The 18,426-nt window shown below is 44.3% G+C and overlaps 1 protein-coding gene and 1 long non-coding RNA gene across 2 annotated transcripts in view; one reads left to right on the top strand and one right to left on the bottom strand.

The window, feature by feature from the left end:
* AHNAK2 (AHNAK nucleoprotein 2) overlaps positions 1 to 18,426 on the bottom strand; it is an 83,184-nt gene that overhangs the window by 47,545 nt on the left and 17,213 nt on the right. The gene's annotated exons all lie outside the window — the stretch shown is intronic.
* LOC142829068 (uncharacterized) overlaps positions 1 to 18,426 on the top strand; it is a 76,359-nt gene that overhangs the window by 52,986 nt on the left and 4,947 nt on the right. The window contains exon 2 of the long non-coding RNA XR_012903280.1: positions 9,386 to 9,480. This is a non-coding gene — a long non-coding RNA (uncharacterized LOC142829068). The remainder of the gene's footprint in view (positions 1 to 9,385; positions 9,481 to 18,426) is intronic.

The raw sequence follows: 18,426 nt of genomic DNA, 5'->3' as shown, positions 1-18,426 counted from the left end.
ACCAAGAACAAAAATGCACCTCTAAGCAGAGCTGGCCAGCAGAGTGACTTAAAAGAACATCATTGCAGTGGGTTAGCTCGCTTGCTCCTCAGACATGTGAAATGTAGCACTTGAAGTCCTGCCATTGCTAGGTTAATTATGGTGTTGAGTCTGGGTAGCTGGCAATAATGTTGGCATTTGCTACTGGAAGACAGAAAGGAAAAAATTCCCAGGCCATTTGTAAGCCTGATTTACCCTGCTGTTTTTATGGGTGCGTTTACACTGCGATGCTAGCTCAAAATTGCGTAGCTTATTTTAAGCTTATTTTGGGGTAGTCTATTTTGAAATTTGGCACTATGTAGTGCCAAATTTCAAAACAGGCTGCTATTCCAACAAGTCCCTTAACTCTTGTGGAATGAGGTCTGCTGGGATGTCGGAAGAGCATGCCTGTTATTTCGACTGCATTTTGAAATAATGGGCATGCTGTAAAGACGCAGAAGACGCTATTTCGGGATACCAAATGTATCCTGAAATAACACCGCAGTCTGGATGTACCCTATGTTTTATACTGGTGTAGAACACATGATTTCCGTGAAATTATAACGTGAAACTCATCCTACAGGAGCAATGCAGTAGGGAATCAAGCTGTCCATTTTCAATACCAGAATGGTCTTATAAGCTATACCTGACCAGCTTGTTTAGCTGGGTGGTAGACCATGCCCTTTTGTTTGTCCTGTGAGGTGATGGCATGCACTTACACTAGAAGTTCTGTCTAAGGTACAGTGATGCCACACAAAATATGTTAAACTGAATGCTTTAAACCAGGTCCACTGACCCACAGCAAAATCAGTCGGGGGCCATACACAAGAAGCAGAGTGAGAAGCCCCTGACTGAGAAGGAGAAAGTTGCTCCCCACATTCCCCTTGCACACCAGAACCTGGGGGGCCCGAGCTAGTAGATTTTCTGTGCTTCCGTCCCACAGGCATGTGGTAGGGGGGCTTGAGCGCCAGTACAAGCTCCTCAATACTGAGGCTTGGGGGCTGGATCCAGCAAGCTGGAGGCCACATCCAGCCCCTGGGCCTGAGGTTCCCCACCCCTGCTTTGAACAAAGTACACTTCTAACTACTATCTGTCTCTATAACCTGCAGTTCTAGCCTAATTCCTCTAATGACTAGACACTGAGGGTACGTCTACACTAGCCCTCTAGTTCGAACTAGGGACGCTAATGAGGGTGACCGAAATTGCAAATGAAGTGCAGGATATTTAAATCCCGTGCTTCATTAGCATGATCCCGGGCGGTCGCCATATTGGAAACTAACTAGCCCGGAATAACGGCCCGCGTCTACATGCAGAAGTGAAACGGGAGTTCGAAGTAAACCCCTTAACTCGAATTAGCTGTTAAACCTCATTCCACGAGGAATCACAGCCAATTCGAGTTAGGGGTTTACTTCAAACTCCCGTTTCACTTCCGCGTGTAGACGCGGGCAGTTATTCCGGGCTAGTCAGTTTCCAAAATGGCAACTGCCCGGGAACATGCTAATGAAGCGCGGGATATTTAAATCTCGTGCTTCACTTGCAATTTTGGTCACCCTCATTAGCCTCCCTAGTTTGAACTAGGGGACTAGTGTAGACGTACCCTGAGATTGGGATTTCCAAATGGCCTAAGGAAATAAGGCACCTCACTCCTACTGAGTTTCAGTGAGAGTTAGGAACTTGTCTTGCAATGTTGCCTGCTATTTTTAGTTCTGCTTTTAACTGCCTGTGACTGAATTTTCAGTTGATCGCTTCTCCTGAGCAAGCACAAGCAGGTAGGTCTGTTTTGAGTGAAATGTCAGGTGGATTATCACAGTGATGGAACAAAGGGAGGTTCCTGCATTTTGCCAGGGATGAGTCAAGCAGACTGGAGGAACCTGATAGGGTTGAGTCAGAATGGGGTATTGTACATCAGACAAGCAAAAACCTCACATAGAGTTGTTCAGAGGTTCACTAAAATGCAGTCAAGTATTTTGAGCAAATCCATCCCTGAGCATAAAGGACCTCTTACTTCAGCTTCTGTTAGGGAGGGACATACCCCATGCAGCTCTTCCTGAAGTACTGTTAAACTTAATTACTCTCACTTCATGAACAATTAGGAAAGTCAGCCCGCATCTCACCCACATAGAAATGACTGGGATGATAGAGAGAGAAGGTTTCTTGCACAGATTTTCTATCCCTCAAGAAACTTTGCATAATCATGCCACAGACTGAATGTAAATCTGTCCTTGCTCCTCTCTGCTTACTCATAGGCCATTTGCCCTCCAGATCAGGTATTCAGCCTGTGACGGTGTGTCGGGGAGCCCCCTGACCTCGCACCCCCATCCGCAGCCAGATGTGACTCTCCGCCAGCCAGGAGAGTAAAAATGGGTTTATTGCTTCTCCGAGATACAGCACAGCATAAGCTCGATGTAGGCATAAGAGGATAGGCTGACAGCCCCAGTTCCCTGGGGGGGAGGGGTTCACAGGCCCCTGAACCTCCTATACTGGTTTTAGTCTGCTTCCTTCATGCTTCCCCACCCTCTGACGACCCCTTCTCCAAACCACAGAACCCCCCAGGTAGCCACACCCCTTCCTTTGTTCAAACTCCTTCCCCTGGCCAGGTGAGAAGTTGCTAGCCATGGGACCACTCCCCGCTGCGCATTGCTTAAAGACACAGGCCAGTAGGGGTCATCCACAGCACAACACAGCAACAGTGAATGCCAAACCAGACAGGATCCAGGGCCACAAGAGTGGACAGCCTCCCACTACGTCACACAGCCTTTTTATGCAACCATCTGGGCTAATACACTCCTGTCCACCATTATAAAACTATCCCCAAGATTTGGCCTACATTTTCTCATTTCACAAGACACTAAAAACAAACTTACAAACATGAAAACTACACTGATTAATTCTGTCTCAAGCAAAGCTTCTCCTTCCCCCCCCACCACTCCGTGTATAAGTGACTGTGCCAAGGAACTGTGATTCATGTGTGTGTCGTTTTCATGCTCCAAATAGCTGTTATGCCAACATTTCATAGGTTTTAATTCTTTTCAGAAATCCTGGACAATCAATGCTTTGTCCAAAATGTTTTCATAAACAAAATGGAATTCACGTCGGTAACCCCTTCCAATAGCCGCTGGACTGATTTCAGAACAGAGGAATTTTTTGGAAAGTAGGGAGTAGGAGTTATAAAGACCAGAACAATGCCATATCATATGACTCAAAATCACGTTCACTTTTTAAAATAATTTTTTCTGATCTTTTCTCTCCCATGTGGCCAACTCAATTTGCTTGTTTTAGAAAAAGAAATGCAAAAGTTTAAGCCCAAGTAATTATTTCAATGTTCAGATTTACTAGTATAATAATTTAACTAAAAAGCAACATTTATGTGTCAAATTAAAGTGTGACAGTTTGTCATTTAATCTAACAGATCAGTCATGTTTGAATTGGTCATTTACATTTAATTAAAATCTAGATTTAATTTGGAGATGGGGAAATTGATTAATTTTTATAAAGAAAAACAGGAAAAAACATATAAAATACCATTACAAGTATATTTTAAAAACTGGAATGAACTGGCAACAGAAAGTAGCTGCAGGGAAAGAAAGCTTCTATAGTCTTTCCCTGGGAGAAAGGAGTGTGTCTGGGGTTAGAGGAAGTAGCCTACTTTACTCCCTGGAAGGGGAGAGTTTGGACAAGCAAACCAGGAAACGGGGAAAACCCGAGACCTAGGTTAGGGGCTATGGGGAAAGAGCAGCAAGATGTGAGGTAGGTTAAACCTTGTTTGCTGAGAGCCTTGGGCCAGGCCCCAGAGCAGAGGGTCCCCTTACCAGTAGCTGATGAAGGGTCACTGGCAGGACAGTGAGCAGAAAGCCTGCCTAAGCCTGTTTGCCAAAAAAGACACTCGATGCCAAGGAAGAGGGAACACATATGGTGACCTGGCCTGACAGTCAAATCATGAAGAGGAAGCTGTTATTCCTGAAGTGAGAGGGATCTACAGGGTGAAAGGACGGCAGGAGTCTGGGGGAAGACACCACCAAGGCGCCATGACTGACTGGAGCTAATCCCCCACCTAATTAGCATCTGGGAAAATTTTTAAAAAACCCTTATATCAATAAGCCATTCCAAGATGGACATTAGAAGTACACTGGTGTAAATACCTGATGTACGTTTAGCTCTCTGCCATTAGCCGCCCGTACCTGAGTGGCTGATTGCTGTCAGTGAACAACTCTGTAATTCTGCATGTTTTTATTTGAAAACTCTTTTTCAACATACAATATTGTGGCAATCAGGGCAAGATATTCCTCCATTATGGGGAACAGTGTTATGAACAGGACAAGCTAGACAATTAACAAATATTTCTAACACTTTTTCTCTGTTATTAATAGATGAGTTATTTGATTTTTTTTCCTAGCCAATTTTCTCTTTCTTTAAGGTGTCCTTCCTATGCAAACTCTTCCTTTTTCCTTCTAGCCTTCAGCAATCCAGTGGCGCTTGCAGCTGCAGTTTGTGGCCAACAGCCACTTTCAGTTCACTTTCTCTCACAAAAGAACCAATGCCTAGGTTAGCTCCTGATTCAGGAAAACTCTTGAGACCAGGCTGAACTTTAAGCATGTGCTTTCAATATTATCAGTGGGATTTAAACATATCTATGTCTAGACTGCACCCCTCTGCCGACAGAGGGATGCAGTCTAGGCATACCCCATGGGTTAGAGATCTTCTTGAATAGGCAAGTTGTCCTGAATCAGGGCTTTTTGTTAGCACAGTAGCAAGCAGCAGTAGCTGAAAGGGTCACACTTGGCTGCATTGCACTCCGTGGTGGTGGGGATGATAGGGGTAGTTCAAACTTGCTACGTTTTCTCTTCCAGCCCTTCACCCACTCCTTAATGGCATCTTTCCCCCTATTCCTCCAGCATTCCCATTGGCTGCCATTATTACCTTTGTTCCCCATTCACCTTCCCCACTAACTTAATGGGATTAGGGATTATTTGTGTTTCAGTGGGGAGGTCCTTTCAGAATGCATTTTGGGGAGCTGCTGAATAATTGAGACATCCTCCAGAAGGTTCATGGCCAATCACAACGTGACTATTAGTTTTGGTCAGTCAACCGCCACCCTCTACTACACTACTGTACTCTTGGGCTTGCTCTCCTTAAAGTTCCCATAATTGGAAGTTTCCTAACTTGGAACTTTTAATTACATTAAAAAGCATCACAAACAAACCATACAATGTTTAAACAACAGTGAAAGAGATCAACCCCATCCTCTGTCCTGCTTACCCTTTTCTGAGCAAATCCATGAATCTGGAGGGTTTAAATGACTCTCTGCTGTTTGGCTTACTTTCCTGCATGTTTCAAAATCTACTGTGATGACAATTCATGAATCGATAAGTAGAAACGCTTTCTTTTCCTAAGTGCATAATGTGGCTTGACTTGTCAGCAATTGCCAGTCCATCTGCTAAATGTGCTTTGCAAATGGTATGTATACCATAAAAATAGCTATTGTTCTCATTGTAATCAGCTGTCTAAAATATTCCAATATTCCTCCTGATTTCCCCCAAAACACTCTCTCTGTTGCTCTTTTTTTTTCTCATAATGGAAATGATGACCCATTGCTATCTTAAAGAGTAAAAAGGCCAAGTTTTCCATAAGCTTCTCCATCTATTTTTATAAAAGAGAACCCCTGTAGATTCACTTAATGAAACTACAGTCTTGAAGGGCCATGCCAGTACTGGTTAGTGCATCTGATTCAACTGATGCTAAAACATGTTAGCTATGATTTAGCTGAGAGGGGTTTTTTTATTTAAAGGACAATGTTTGAATATAGTAACACAAACAATAAAATCTATAATCACAAGAGGAAAATAGGGTGACTCAGTGCCTGCCTGTTAGTTTTTCCTCTTCCCAGCGGGATATTTTGCTTGAAAGAGAAATTTGAAAAACTTGCTGCTTACTTTGGGGGGTCATTCCCATTTTCCTTAGCTGTGTTAGTGGCTCTGCACTGGCATGAGCCCATGAAGTTCCAGTACGAACTTCCTCAAAGTTCTAGGCTGTTTGGATACAAGTTTGGGTTGGGAGGGGCTTGGGTGGTTAATTCCCCTTCCTGAGGCAGTCAGCAATCAGTCAGCTGCTAGAGAAATATCTTTGTAGATTCACTTGCAGTAAGTAAAATGTGTTTGTGATAACAAACAACAAGTGGGTTTTCCTAATAAAATTACAATGAGCCATAAATCACGTATGCTTGCCTGGCTTTCATGGGGAACATGTATGCCAGAAACTGAATGCTCACAGACTAATCAAATGTTGTAATACTCATTTCTAGGACGGCTCTGGAAATGTCTGCCAAGAACTGTGAGGCTCATTTTCAGTAGAATCATAAAATCATAGAATACTAGGACTGGAAGGGACCTCGAGAGATCATCGAGTCCAGTCCCCTGACCTCATGGCAGGACCCAGTACTGTCTAGACCAGTGGTTCTAAACTCGTTTCAGTCCATGGACCACCAGGCCAATCAAAAAATGTTTGTGGACCACCTCCAGCACATGTAGCACAGGACGAATGACACAGCAACCACTCAGTATGATGGCGGCAGCTACACTGACGCTCAGAGCCTCAGATGGAAGTTACTGGCAACACAACGCGGTTGCATCCTAGGTGACGCTATGGATGACGCGCCGTGTGCTTGTGAACACGGTGTAAAACAGCCTAACGGCTGTGCCTGCTCATGCTGTGTGACTTTTTCGGTGGTCCACAGGAACATTGTCCAAAGTCACCATGGACCACCAGTTGAGAACCACAGGTCTAAACCATCCCTGACAGACATTTATCTAACCTGCTCTTAAATATCTCCAGAGATGGAGATTCCACAACCACCCTAGGCAATTTATTCCAGTGTTTAACCACCCTGACAATTAGGAACTTTTTCCTAATGTCCAACCTAAACCTCCCTTGCTGCAATTTAAGCCCATTGCTTCTTGTTCTATCCTCAGAGGCCAGGAAGAACAAGTTTTCTCCCTCCTCCTTGTGATACCCTTTTAGATACCTGAAAACAACTATCATGTCCCCCTCTCAATCTTCTCTTTTGCAAACTAAAAAAGCCCAATTCTTTCAGCCTTCCTTCATAGGTCATGTTCTCTAGACCTTTCATCAATCTTGTTGCTCTTCTCTGAACCTTCTCCAATTTCTCCACATCTTTCTTGAAATGTGGTGCCCAGAACTGGACACAAGACTCCAACTGAGAGTTCCTAGAACATCCTACCTACTCTGGAGAATTGCTGAGTTAATCTCCTTTTTTAGGAAAGGAGGGGAAACGTGATTATGAATGATCTTGAGACAAAAAGTAGAAATGTTGGGACTGGGAGTGGGAGTAAGGGGCCATGACCAGGACAGGGCTGGGGCAGAGCTGGACTACCTTGTGCTCCCTTCCCACTCTCTGTGGAGGTTGGTCCAGGCCCTGCCATGCCCCCTGGACATTCCTCCATGCCCCACTTGTAGGACCAATACATTGGACTGCCCTATTGAGGGTCTTTTAATATTTATTTATTTATTTATTACTGATTCACCTATCACACCCAGCCAGGTCATCTTTGTGCTAGGGGCTCTTAACAGGACAAAATGACAGTTTCTGTCACAAAGAACCTAAGGCTTTTAAAGCATTTTATTTGGGCTTAACCAACTACCAGTGAAAAGTAAGGGACAGAAATATGAAAGTCAAAGTAGGATGGATAGTCAGACTATTCTAAGCACAGGATCTAATGAACCACAAATGGAAAGGGGGGTAGGTAATTTTACTTATGATCACATTTTATTTGATATGCCCTGTTTGGCTTTGTCTTCACTGCCAGTTTTTTCAGCAGGAAATATGCTAATGAGGGACTCATTGGCATAAATCGTGATCTCATTTGCATATTTTCTGCTGTTTCTTTTTGTGTGAGGGTTTTTGCACAAAAACAAGCAGTGTGGACGTTTTCTTCTTGCACAAAGATCCCTTTTTCTGCAAGATTGGTATACCTCTTTTTTGGGGAATAAGAATCTTGCGGGAAAAGGGGTTTTGCACAAAAAGAAAACATCCACACTGCTTGTTTTTGTGCAAAAACTGATCGGCAAAAATATGCAAATGAGATAGTGACTCATGCAAATGAGTCCCATATTAGCATATTTTTGCCCAAAAAAATCGTAGTGTAGATGTAGCCTTTGTGTTTATTAAAAGATCCCATCTACAGATAAAATACCTAGAGAAGGCATATTGCTCACAAAAGGAGCCATAATTTGCAATGAGAACTAGGACTTTCACAAGCTTACTCAAGAATGAGTTGTTTCCTGGCACAGTGACACATCTATATTGTACAGTACTTTTAAAGATAAACTTAACAGACTTGGAGGACAGTTTGGAGCACAAGAATTAATGTTCTCGGGCAGGGCTATACACGGGCTTTGTCAGCATGAGTCATATTTTAAACAAGGATAGTCTGCAAGTGGGTTTTTTCCAACCCCTTTTTTCTTCATTGTCAAAATGAAGCTTCCCAGGTCCTGGGTTAATGTGTTTCGTCAAACTATCTCTAGACTGTACATTCCTCATTACTTGGCTGAGGTATACTGCAGCATAATTACACTTCCTCTCCTGATCTCTCCAGGAAATGCAGTTTTGTGGGGCCCACAAAACACTTGTGTTTGATAGGATGAAATCCTTGTTACTAATAAAATATTTTCAGGCTGGCCATGTAGACTATGGCAACAAGTTCTTCAGCAAGGCTACGCCTAGACTGGCATGATTTTCTGCAAATGCTTTTACCGGAAAAGTTTTTCCGTAAAAAACATTTGTGGAAAAGAGCGTCTAGATTGGCACGGATGCTTTTGCGCAAAAGCACTTTTTGCGGAAAAGCGTCCATGCCAATCTAGATGCGGTTTTGCGCAAGAAAGCCCTGATCGCCATTTTTACCATCAGGGCTTTTTTGCGCAAAACAGTCCTGAGCTGTCTACACTGACCCTCTTGCACAAATACATTTGCACAAGAGGGCTTTTTCCTGAACGGGAGTATCATAGTATTTGCGGAAGAACACTGACAATCTTACATCAGATCATCGGCGTTCTTGCGAAAATTCAAGTGGCCAGTGTAGACAGCTGGCAAGTTTTTCCGCAAAAGCAGCTGCTTTTGTGGAAAAACTTGCCAGTCTAGACGCAGCCCATAAGTTTATCTCCACATTGGGAGGACTGTCAGGGGGATATAACCAAGGAGTGTTGAGTGACAGCTCAAGCAATGTATAGAGCACTTAGGGCTTGTTTTCACAGCATGGTGGATTGACGCTGCAATGATCGATCCACCGGCAGTCAATTTATCATGTCTGCTTAGATGCGATAAATTGACCTCCAAGTTTTCTCCTGTTGACAACAGTACTTCTGAGAAGAATAGCCAGAATCAACAGGAAGAGGAGCCGGAATCAACTGGAGAGTAGCCGCCAATGACTTTACCACATGGAAGACACCGTGGTAAGTATGTCAACTTCAGGTATGCTCTCAAGAAGGAGTGAAGGATTTTACTTCAGTAATCGGCACTGGTGTAAGAGGATCCAGTGGCTAAATGCTGAAGCTAGACAAATTCAGATCAGAAATAAGCATACATTTTAATGGTGCAATTAATTAATCATTGGAACAATTTACCAAGGGTTGTGGTGGAGTCTCCATCACTGACAATCCTTAAATCCAGATTGGATGCTTTTCTAAAAGGTCTGCTCCAGGAATTATGTTGGGGAAGTTCCGTGGCCTGTGTTCTACAGGAGGTCAGATTAGATGATCACAGTGGTCCCTTCTGGCCTTGGAACCTATGCCTGTCACAGAGTGTGCACCCCACACAAGGAAGAGCATGTTAAGTGAGGTTATTTAACCTGATTGGATACAACTGAGGGAAAGCCCAGGATTGAAAGGCTGATGGAAGATGAACCTCTGCTGAGCTGACATAAAGCCAGAAGTTTGCAGCAGAAAGGGGTGATAGAGAAGTAATCTGCAGCAGTGTTCCCTGTAAGCTGTGTGCTTTTGCATCTGCTCAGCAGAGAGTCAAATGCTTCTCAGCTAATTAGTAGAGGACTCACGGCTAGTTTTTGTTTCTACTGGTGGTGCACATTCACACATGCCTCAGTGCACATAGAAACATTATTCCTCACACGGATTAAAAAGTTGAGAGGGGACATTGGTCTGCAGTCACCCTCTGGAAGAAAGAAGATGCGTTCAGGGTTATGTTGTTAGGTAGTCTGCAGTTATTCTCTGGGAGGAGGGAGTCTGAGTTAACAAAAATGAGGAGTAACATTAGTTCGGACTAAGGGCTTTAGTCCGAACTAACGCGTCCCGGCGCGCACTTCCTGGTTTGAATCAGCTGTGATTCGAACTAGCGCGCCGGCGAGATCATGTTAATGGAGCGCAGGATATTTAAATCCCCGCTTCATTAACTACTTCGATTGTCTCCATTTGCATCCCTAGTTCGAACTAGGGATGCAGTGTAGACGTACCCATATGCAGGGGGGAGGGAAGACCAGAAGATAAGAGCAGAGAAGGAGGAAAGAGTCCAGAGACACAGCAACAGAGTCTGGGCCCAAGCAACCTGCAGTTGCTGGATAAAGGACTGGAACCCAGAGGACAAGCCTGGGATCCCCTACCAGCTCTTGGAGGAGGCTCAGATTAGGCAGTCAGACAGCCTGAGACGATTGTCCAATGGGATTTCAGTACCTTGGAAGGGAGGACTGTAGTGATCTGGCCGGAGGGCTGAGTCACGAAGAAGGAGTACACCAAGTCCTAGAGCAGAGGTGAGCAATAAGCAGCCTGTGGGCTGAATGTGGTTCTTCATAGCTAGCCCCTGGCGGGCTGCCAGATGCTTTCGTTACCTGCACCTCCACAGGTACAGCTGCTTGCAGCTCCTGTTGGTGCCAGTTTGCTGTTCCCAGCCAATGGCAGCTGCGGGAAGCAGTGCAGGCCAGGATACCACTTCCCGCAGCTCCCATTGACCGGCAACGGTGAACCGCGGCCAATGGGAGCTGTGAGTGGCCGTAGCGGTGGATTAGCAGATAAATAAAGTGTCTGGCAGCCTGCCAGAGACTAACCTTGTTGAACTGCACTCAGTTCATGGGCTGCTTATTGCCCACCCCTCCCCAAGGGTACATCTACACTGCGAGCTCAAGTCAAGTTAAGATATGCAACTTCAGCTACGTTAATTGCATAGCTGAAGTCAAAGTACTTTAACTTGGCTTTTGGCGCTGTCTGCACTGCAGCAAGTCGAAGGAAGAACACTCGTCTTTCAACGTCCCTTACTCCTCATGAAATGTGGGTTACCGAAGTCGGAGGAAGAAGCCTGTTATTTTGAAATTATTTCCAAATAATGGGCTTGCTGTGTTGACATTCACTTTGTTATTTCAAAATAAATGTGCGGTGTAGACATAGCCCTAGAGCAGGGGTGGGCAAAAGAGCCTCCGCGGGCCAGATCTGGCCCTCCAAGTGGGTTGATCTGGACCACGGAGGCCCTGCTGCTCCCCTGCCCCCCAGCCAGGCAGGGCAGGAGGAGGCTTCGCGTGCTCCCCCGCCCCCAGGCTCTGATTGACCTGGGGATGGAGGAGCACTGGAAGTCTCTTCCCACCAACCAGGGGCATGGGTGCTTAGTGGGAAGAGGGGGCAAAGGGACTCCCCCACCCCTAGACCAAACATGGTCTGTGGATGGGGAAGCCTGAAGCATCCTGGCTCTGCCCCTTCCTTTTGAGGCCCCGGTGCAGCCAGGGGCCACTTCAAAAATGTTATAGTGTCTCGCCAGGCTTGGGAATTTTGGAATTACAAGGGAGTTACAACTTGTCACAAGTACTGACTGTCGAGTTGTTTCGGTTAATTAAGTTGCAGCCTTTTTCCATAATAAACTGATCCTCATTAAATTAATCCTTGATCTATCTCACAAATCCGTCTATTCATATAGAACTGAATCTCAAATTTTGAAGTGGCCCCCGGCAAAAAAATGATTGCCCACCCCTGCTGTAGAGAGAGAGAGAGAGACCCTGGGGTGAGGAAAGGGATATGGGACTTGAGAGGAGCTAATCACCAGACATGGCTAGAAGAAGGTGCCCCAGCAGTGAGTGATAACCTGTGGCAACGCCCTATTGAGTTTTTTATATTTTAAGCAAGCCCTTGGGGCCATGTACTCGGTGTGTTATCTTATAGTGTCTCGCCAGGCTTGGGATTTTTGGAATTACAAGGGAGTTACAACTTGTCACAAATACTGACTGTCGAGTTGTTTCGGTTAATTAAGTTGCAGCCTTTTTTCCATAGTAAACTGATCCTCATTAAATTAATCCTTGATCTATCTCACAAATCCGTCTATTCATATAGAACTGAATCTCCGCCTTTCCTTCACAAAGTAGTGGGGATAAATCCCTAATAAACTCCCTTCGCAATAATGGTGAACTCAGCAACTTCTAGAAAGGCAGGCAAGTGAGCGTCTAATGTGAAATACGATCCCCCAAGCTTAAGCATGTTACCTACGCTGTGCTCTTTTGCATCTCCACCCCCCGGAGGCAAAGAACCAAACTTTTTCTATATTAGATTTCCTATTTCTCTGTCAAAACAGCCCCAGTTCCTACTGAAATATTGATCAAATAAAAAATGAATGTCCTGCTTGAGGCATACTACATTGGTTAGACAGAGAACTGCAGCCTCTGTAGCTGTCAACAACAGGTACAGCATGGGAACCACCACAGAGCTGTCCTTACCCATATGAGGATTCATAGTTGGGTAGGGCACCCAAAAATTTGGGGCACCACGGGGTCTTAATGTTCATCCACCTGCCTCTTCCTGTCCCTCTTCTGTGAGAATTTCGGGAGGGTGTGTGTGTCGGGGGGCGGGGGGAGCAGCCGTGTGGCTTGCTTTTCATCCCATTCCCCAGACTATCAGGGAGTGAGGGAAAAACGTTGAATTGCGTGCTTGCCTCTCGCACCTGGCTGGTGAAAGGAGCTCTCCCCCCACCCTCCCAAAATTCTGCCCTTGTCTGCTTCCTCCCGAGAGGATCTAGTTAACTTTAAAGTGAAGAAGCCTGCCAGAGCTATTAGCAGAACATCAAACCCATTCAAGTGGTAATGAAGCCATTTAACAGGCATTTGCCAACCCAGGTATATACTGTCAGTTTCTGAATTTACTGTGTTACAGGACCTTAGTTTGAAAATTGACTAAAATTTGATTTAAAAACATTTCATTGGTGTGTTGCTGAATATTATAAAATTACATCTCTAAAAATCATCTCCCTCCCCTCCCCCCCCCGGCTGCCATTGGTCATAGAGGCACTAGATAAATAGTACTGCATAGGGCCCCATAAATCCTAAGGATGGCCCTGCTTATTCACTGAGGCTGTGTCCAGACTCCATGCCTCCTTCGACGGAGGCATGTAGATTAGCCACATCGGAAGAGGGAAATGAAGCCGCGATTAAAATAATCGCGGCTTCATTTAAATTTAAATGGCTGCCCCGATCTGCCGATCAGCTGTTTGTCGGCAGATCGGGGGAGTCTGGACGCGATGCCCCGACAAAGAAGCCTTTCTTCATCGACACAGGTAAGCCTCGTGAAACCAGGTTTACCTGTGTCGATGAAAAAAGGCTTCTTTGTCGGGGCATCGCGTCCAGACTCCCCCGATCTGCCGACAAACAGCTGATCGGCAGATCGGGGCAGCCATTTAAATTTAAATGAAGCCGCGATTATTTTAATCGCGGCTTCATTTCCCTCTTCCGATGTGGCTAATCTACATGCCTCCGTCGACGGAGGCATGGAGTCTGGACACAGCCTGAGAGTATGTCTATACTAGCCCCCTAGTTCGAACTAGGGAGGCTAATGCAGTTGCCATTTTAAAATGCCACTAGTTCGGACTAACTGCCCACGGCTACATGCGGCAGTTAAACGGTAATTTGAACTAAGTCCTTAGTTCGAATTACCTGTTACACCTCATTCCAGGAGCAGTAACAGGTAATTCAAACTAAGGACTTAGTTTGAATTACCGTTTAACTACCGCGTGTAGCCGCAGGCAGTTAGTCCGGACTAGTGGCATTTAAAAATGGCGACCGGACAGGAACATGCAAATAAAGCCCAGGATATTTAAATCCCGGGCTTCATTTGCAAGTTCGAATGCCTACATTAGCCTCCCTAGTTCAAACTAGGGGGCTAGTGTAGACGTACCCTGTCTTCCTAATGTGAATCAGCACTGAGCTGCAGAGATGACATGGTAATTCAATTCATTCTGGTCCTCTTCATGGAAAAAACAAAAACAAAAAGTCCCAAACCCTGCCATTTAATACCAGTTCTGATGGTGTTTGTTGTGGTTTAGGCATTTGTGTAGTAGGAATAATATCAACAGCATCAAATCATATTGCATATAAAACCAAATGCAGCACATACGGACTTTACATCTCTGCCACCCATTGCTCGTGATCTGAACATATTCGTTGGGTGATGTCACTTTGCACATCACTGTGGTATCCAATGAACATTCTTTTTCAAAACAGGAATGAAACCAAAACATTGCAGCTTTTATACAACCATTTATAGACTCATAAATATCTGTCCTTGAAAACTACTTTGCTACTGGAGGGAAAGCAACATGTTTTGATGTTAAATGTTACAAAAGAAGAGACTTGTTACTTAAGTTCCTCAATTTAAGAGAAATAAAGAGAAAGTTGGGGGGCTGCAACAGAAATTTTCTATGGGTAAATGTTTTATATCACAGACAAAGTTTTTAGTTTCCTAAATGAAGTTAGATAAAAATATTTTTTGCCAAGAGATTGTGGCAGTAGCAACATAATATTTGGCACAGCAAACCTTACTTTATTTGTATGCACTTTAATGGGGAGGAAACCCTTTTAAATTCAGAAAATGTTTCCGGAAATTGTAAACTCTGGGAAGCCAGATCTACAGATAAATGTTGATGGAGCCAGATTCATCCCTGGTGAAATTCTGTTGCCCTCAACATAACTGAAGTTTAGTTGGATTAACTTGAAGGATTTGCAAGTACTCAGAACTTCCAGCTGACACCATCTCTTCAAAAAACCTCTACTTATATTTAGGCACCTGAATAAAGAATCAGATTGTCAAAAAAAGCAGAGCACTCAAAACACTGAGCTCTTCTGAAAAATCTAGACCATATATTTTGATTCCTAAATAGGAGCTGATCTCTTGAAAATCTGGCCTAATAGAGTTACACTGGGGATAAATTTGTCCCAGTATGTTCTAACCCTGTGAGGATGTAGTTTGAAAAACTACTCTTATTTGTTAAATAATCATCATCTGTTTTCTTAACTTAAGAGTTACATTGTTGGAAATTGGATAATTATCCTCAAGTGATTAGAAAGTACATTTAGGATCACAAGATCATAGCTGTGACAGCGACAGAGTGCTAGAGCTCAAAGTTCACAAATTTAATTTGTCAGTGTATTATAGGTTTGGCAAAGTCAATGTGAACCATAGTGTGGGTATTGTAAAGGCCTTAATGTTCTCCACTCCCTTCCTAGAAGCAACATCAGCACCCTCAACCCAACAGTGCTGGGGCACCCAAAAATAACAAACCAATGTTCACACACAATGGAGAACAATATGGTTTAGTTGAGAAATCAGATTTCAGTTGTATGTTTCATAAGGATTATCATATACCAGGGCTACTCAACTTTGGAAGCCCAGGGGACACACTGATACTCACACAGCACATGCCAAGGGTCACAATTTAAGTGTGGTTGCATATGCATGCACATGTATATGCAAATATATGCAAATAGCTTCTTTCACACAATGCCCTGGAGCTCCCGGCACCTCCTCTCTGGGGGCTAGAAATGCCGACACCCTGTACCCATCTGTTCCAGCCAGCCCATCCACTTGTGTCTTTCAATGCTCACCCAGCCTGGGAGACACCTCGCTGTTGTGGAGGGTGTTCCCAGTGGAGGCTGTGTTAAAAGGATCCCACCCACAGGCTGCATTTTGAGTAGCCTTGTTGTATACAGTAGTGAGAATTATTTTCAAAATTATAAAAAATATCTCGATAGTGCCTTTGGTTTCCTTCTAAGTCTCAGATAATAGAGAAAACAATTGCACTGTAATTTCTAGATTGAGTAGGCGGTGAATGAACTGAGAGGGGTAGAAGTGTTTCAAAAATCTAAAAACCTTCATTTCTTGCCTTGCATTACTAATCCTATCACTGAGGCCCAATAGTTCCAGATGTACAAAGCAGTTCTATGAAGTAGAAAATAATAGCATTTTTATCTAAATGCATAATTTGTCTTCTTTTAATCATGGAGCTTGGCATGGAGGACTAGCCACATTTAAAGGTTAAACACATTATGTGAATTAAAATAAATTCTTCCTGGAGCTACGCAGTCAACGTTTTGTTCACAAAGAACAGTAGTGCTGTTTTGAGAAGTGATGTATGCAGGTGCAATGATGATTTGGAGGATTCATATACAATTTATGAATTCTGTTTTCTTTTATTAAATTACTGCATTACTGAATGACATCATCCACTATCAGGGCTATAGCATGTCTCACCCTGACCAAGGACAATGAAGAGTTGAGAACCTGAATGTTCCTATTCAGATGGAAGCATCTTAGAATAACAGGGTGACTGAAGTAGAAGAACCAGTTTTTTTCTAACTTCTCTGAAGGAGGTTGAAGTTGGGAGCAGAGAAGGGGAAACAAAGAAACCAAGGCTAGCGGTAGAAGGACACAGAGACTCTGACAGTCAGAGAAAGGAAGATTGGGGCAAGAGGGAGGAACAAAGGGGTATGTATTTTTGTAGCAGAGGGATTAAGGGATCGATTTAACCCAGGGCAAGAGCAAAGGAAGCTGAACTAGAAAAGAGAAAAAAAGAAGCCTCTGTGACTCAGAGAAGCCATAAGCTGCCGGAGTGGGATTTTAGAGAACTCTTGCCATAAGCCTAACCAACTCACAAAGTGGTAGGGAAACTGAGGCAGGGAAATGTGTGTGGGCATTTGTCAGTTTGCATGTGTGCTTGTGAATTTGCATTTGTTATACTTTCTAATGTAAAAAGCATTTTGTAAATTTCCTTTTTGCAAGTCCTTAGGGTTATGTGCTTCAATTATTGCATGTCCCTGACAAGTGAAGCGGTTAGAGTATCCACAAGACTGGTGACTTGGGAGAGGATGTGTGTGAGCTACCATGGTGTCTTATGGGGCTCAGCACTCATCCTGGGAGCCTAGTGCAGTTGGATTGTGAGGTCCTATTTCCTTGAAGGAGTAACAGACATAGACGGCACCCAGGGACTGTGACAGAAAGGCCAAAGAAAGAGCCAGTGCTGGAGCCTACCCAGCCTCAGGCCTGGTCTACACCAAAAAGTTAGGGCAACTTGGCTCCATCATTCAAGGGTGTGAAAAATCCACATCCCTGAGCAGCGTAGTTAAGCCGACCTAACCCACAGTATAGACAGGAAGAATTTTTCCATAAATTTGGCTATCGCCTTAATGGGTGTGTCTATAAAGCACCCTAAACTCGAAATAAGATACACAATTTGCACTATGCAAATTTTGTCTTATTTTGATTGAATTTTGAAGTAAACTATTTCAAAATTTGGCACGTCTACACAGTGCCAATTTTTTTAAATAATGCGCCATTTCGAGACATCCCTTAACCCTCTTGGAACAAGGGTTACTGGGATAGCACGCCTGTTATTTCAAAAAATATTTCAAAATAACGGGTGGCTGGATAAGAGGCAGGGTACCCTTTGGTATCCCGAAATAGCTATGCAGTGTAGACGCACCCTCAGTGAAGTAAGTTACCTACCTCAACAGCAGAACCCCTCCCCTTGGCATAGGCAGCATGTGCACTGAAGCACTATAGCAGTGCAACTGTGCCACTGCAGTGTTTCAAGTCTAGATAATAGGGATGTTGATATGTAGACAACTACACGACTAATCAATAAACCTGGGCTTATCAGTTAATCTTGTTGACTACACGCACTCCTTCCCCCACCGCTGCCTCTGGATCAGAGGCAGTAAGTGGGGAAAGGGGGAGTGGGAGCCATTGCCTGTGAGGAGCTGGCTTAAAAGCTGGCTCCCCGTGAGCACAGGATCCACCTGCTCCACCCCCATGCTGCTGCTTCTGATAGGGAGGCAGCAGCGCAGGGTGGCAGGAGGCTCCCCGGGGGAGAGGCCGGAAGTACACAGGCTGCAAGCCCTACCTGTGGGGACTATCAAATAGTCATGTTACTGCTAAAATTTCATGTGGTTACATGACTATTCAATTACATGCTATCTTAACATCCCTACTAGACAAGGCCTCCTGCGGCTAGCCAGGTGGCTGGTGTATTGCGACACAAACACAATCTCCAAGTGAGCGGGAGGAGCTCAACCAGGAGAAAAAATTAGACATCTTGTCCTGACTCTGATCTCATTGTAAATCAGGAGTGACTCCACTGAAAGTCAATGG

Source organism: Pelodiscus sinensis, chromosome 4 (assembly GCF_049634645.1).
Source record: "Pelodiscus sinensis isolate JC-2024 chromosome 4, ASM4963464v1, whole genome shotgun sequence".
NCBI classification, from domain to species: domain Eukaryota; kingdom Metazoa; phylum Chordata; order Testudines; family Trionychidae; genus Pelodiscus; species Pelodiscus sinensis.
This window is presented reverse-complemented; position numbering and strand designations above follow the sequence as displayed.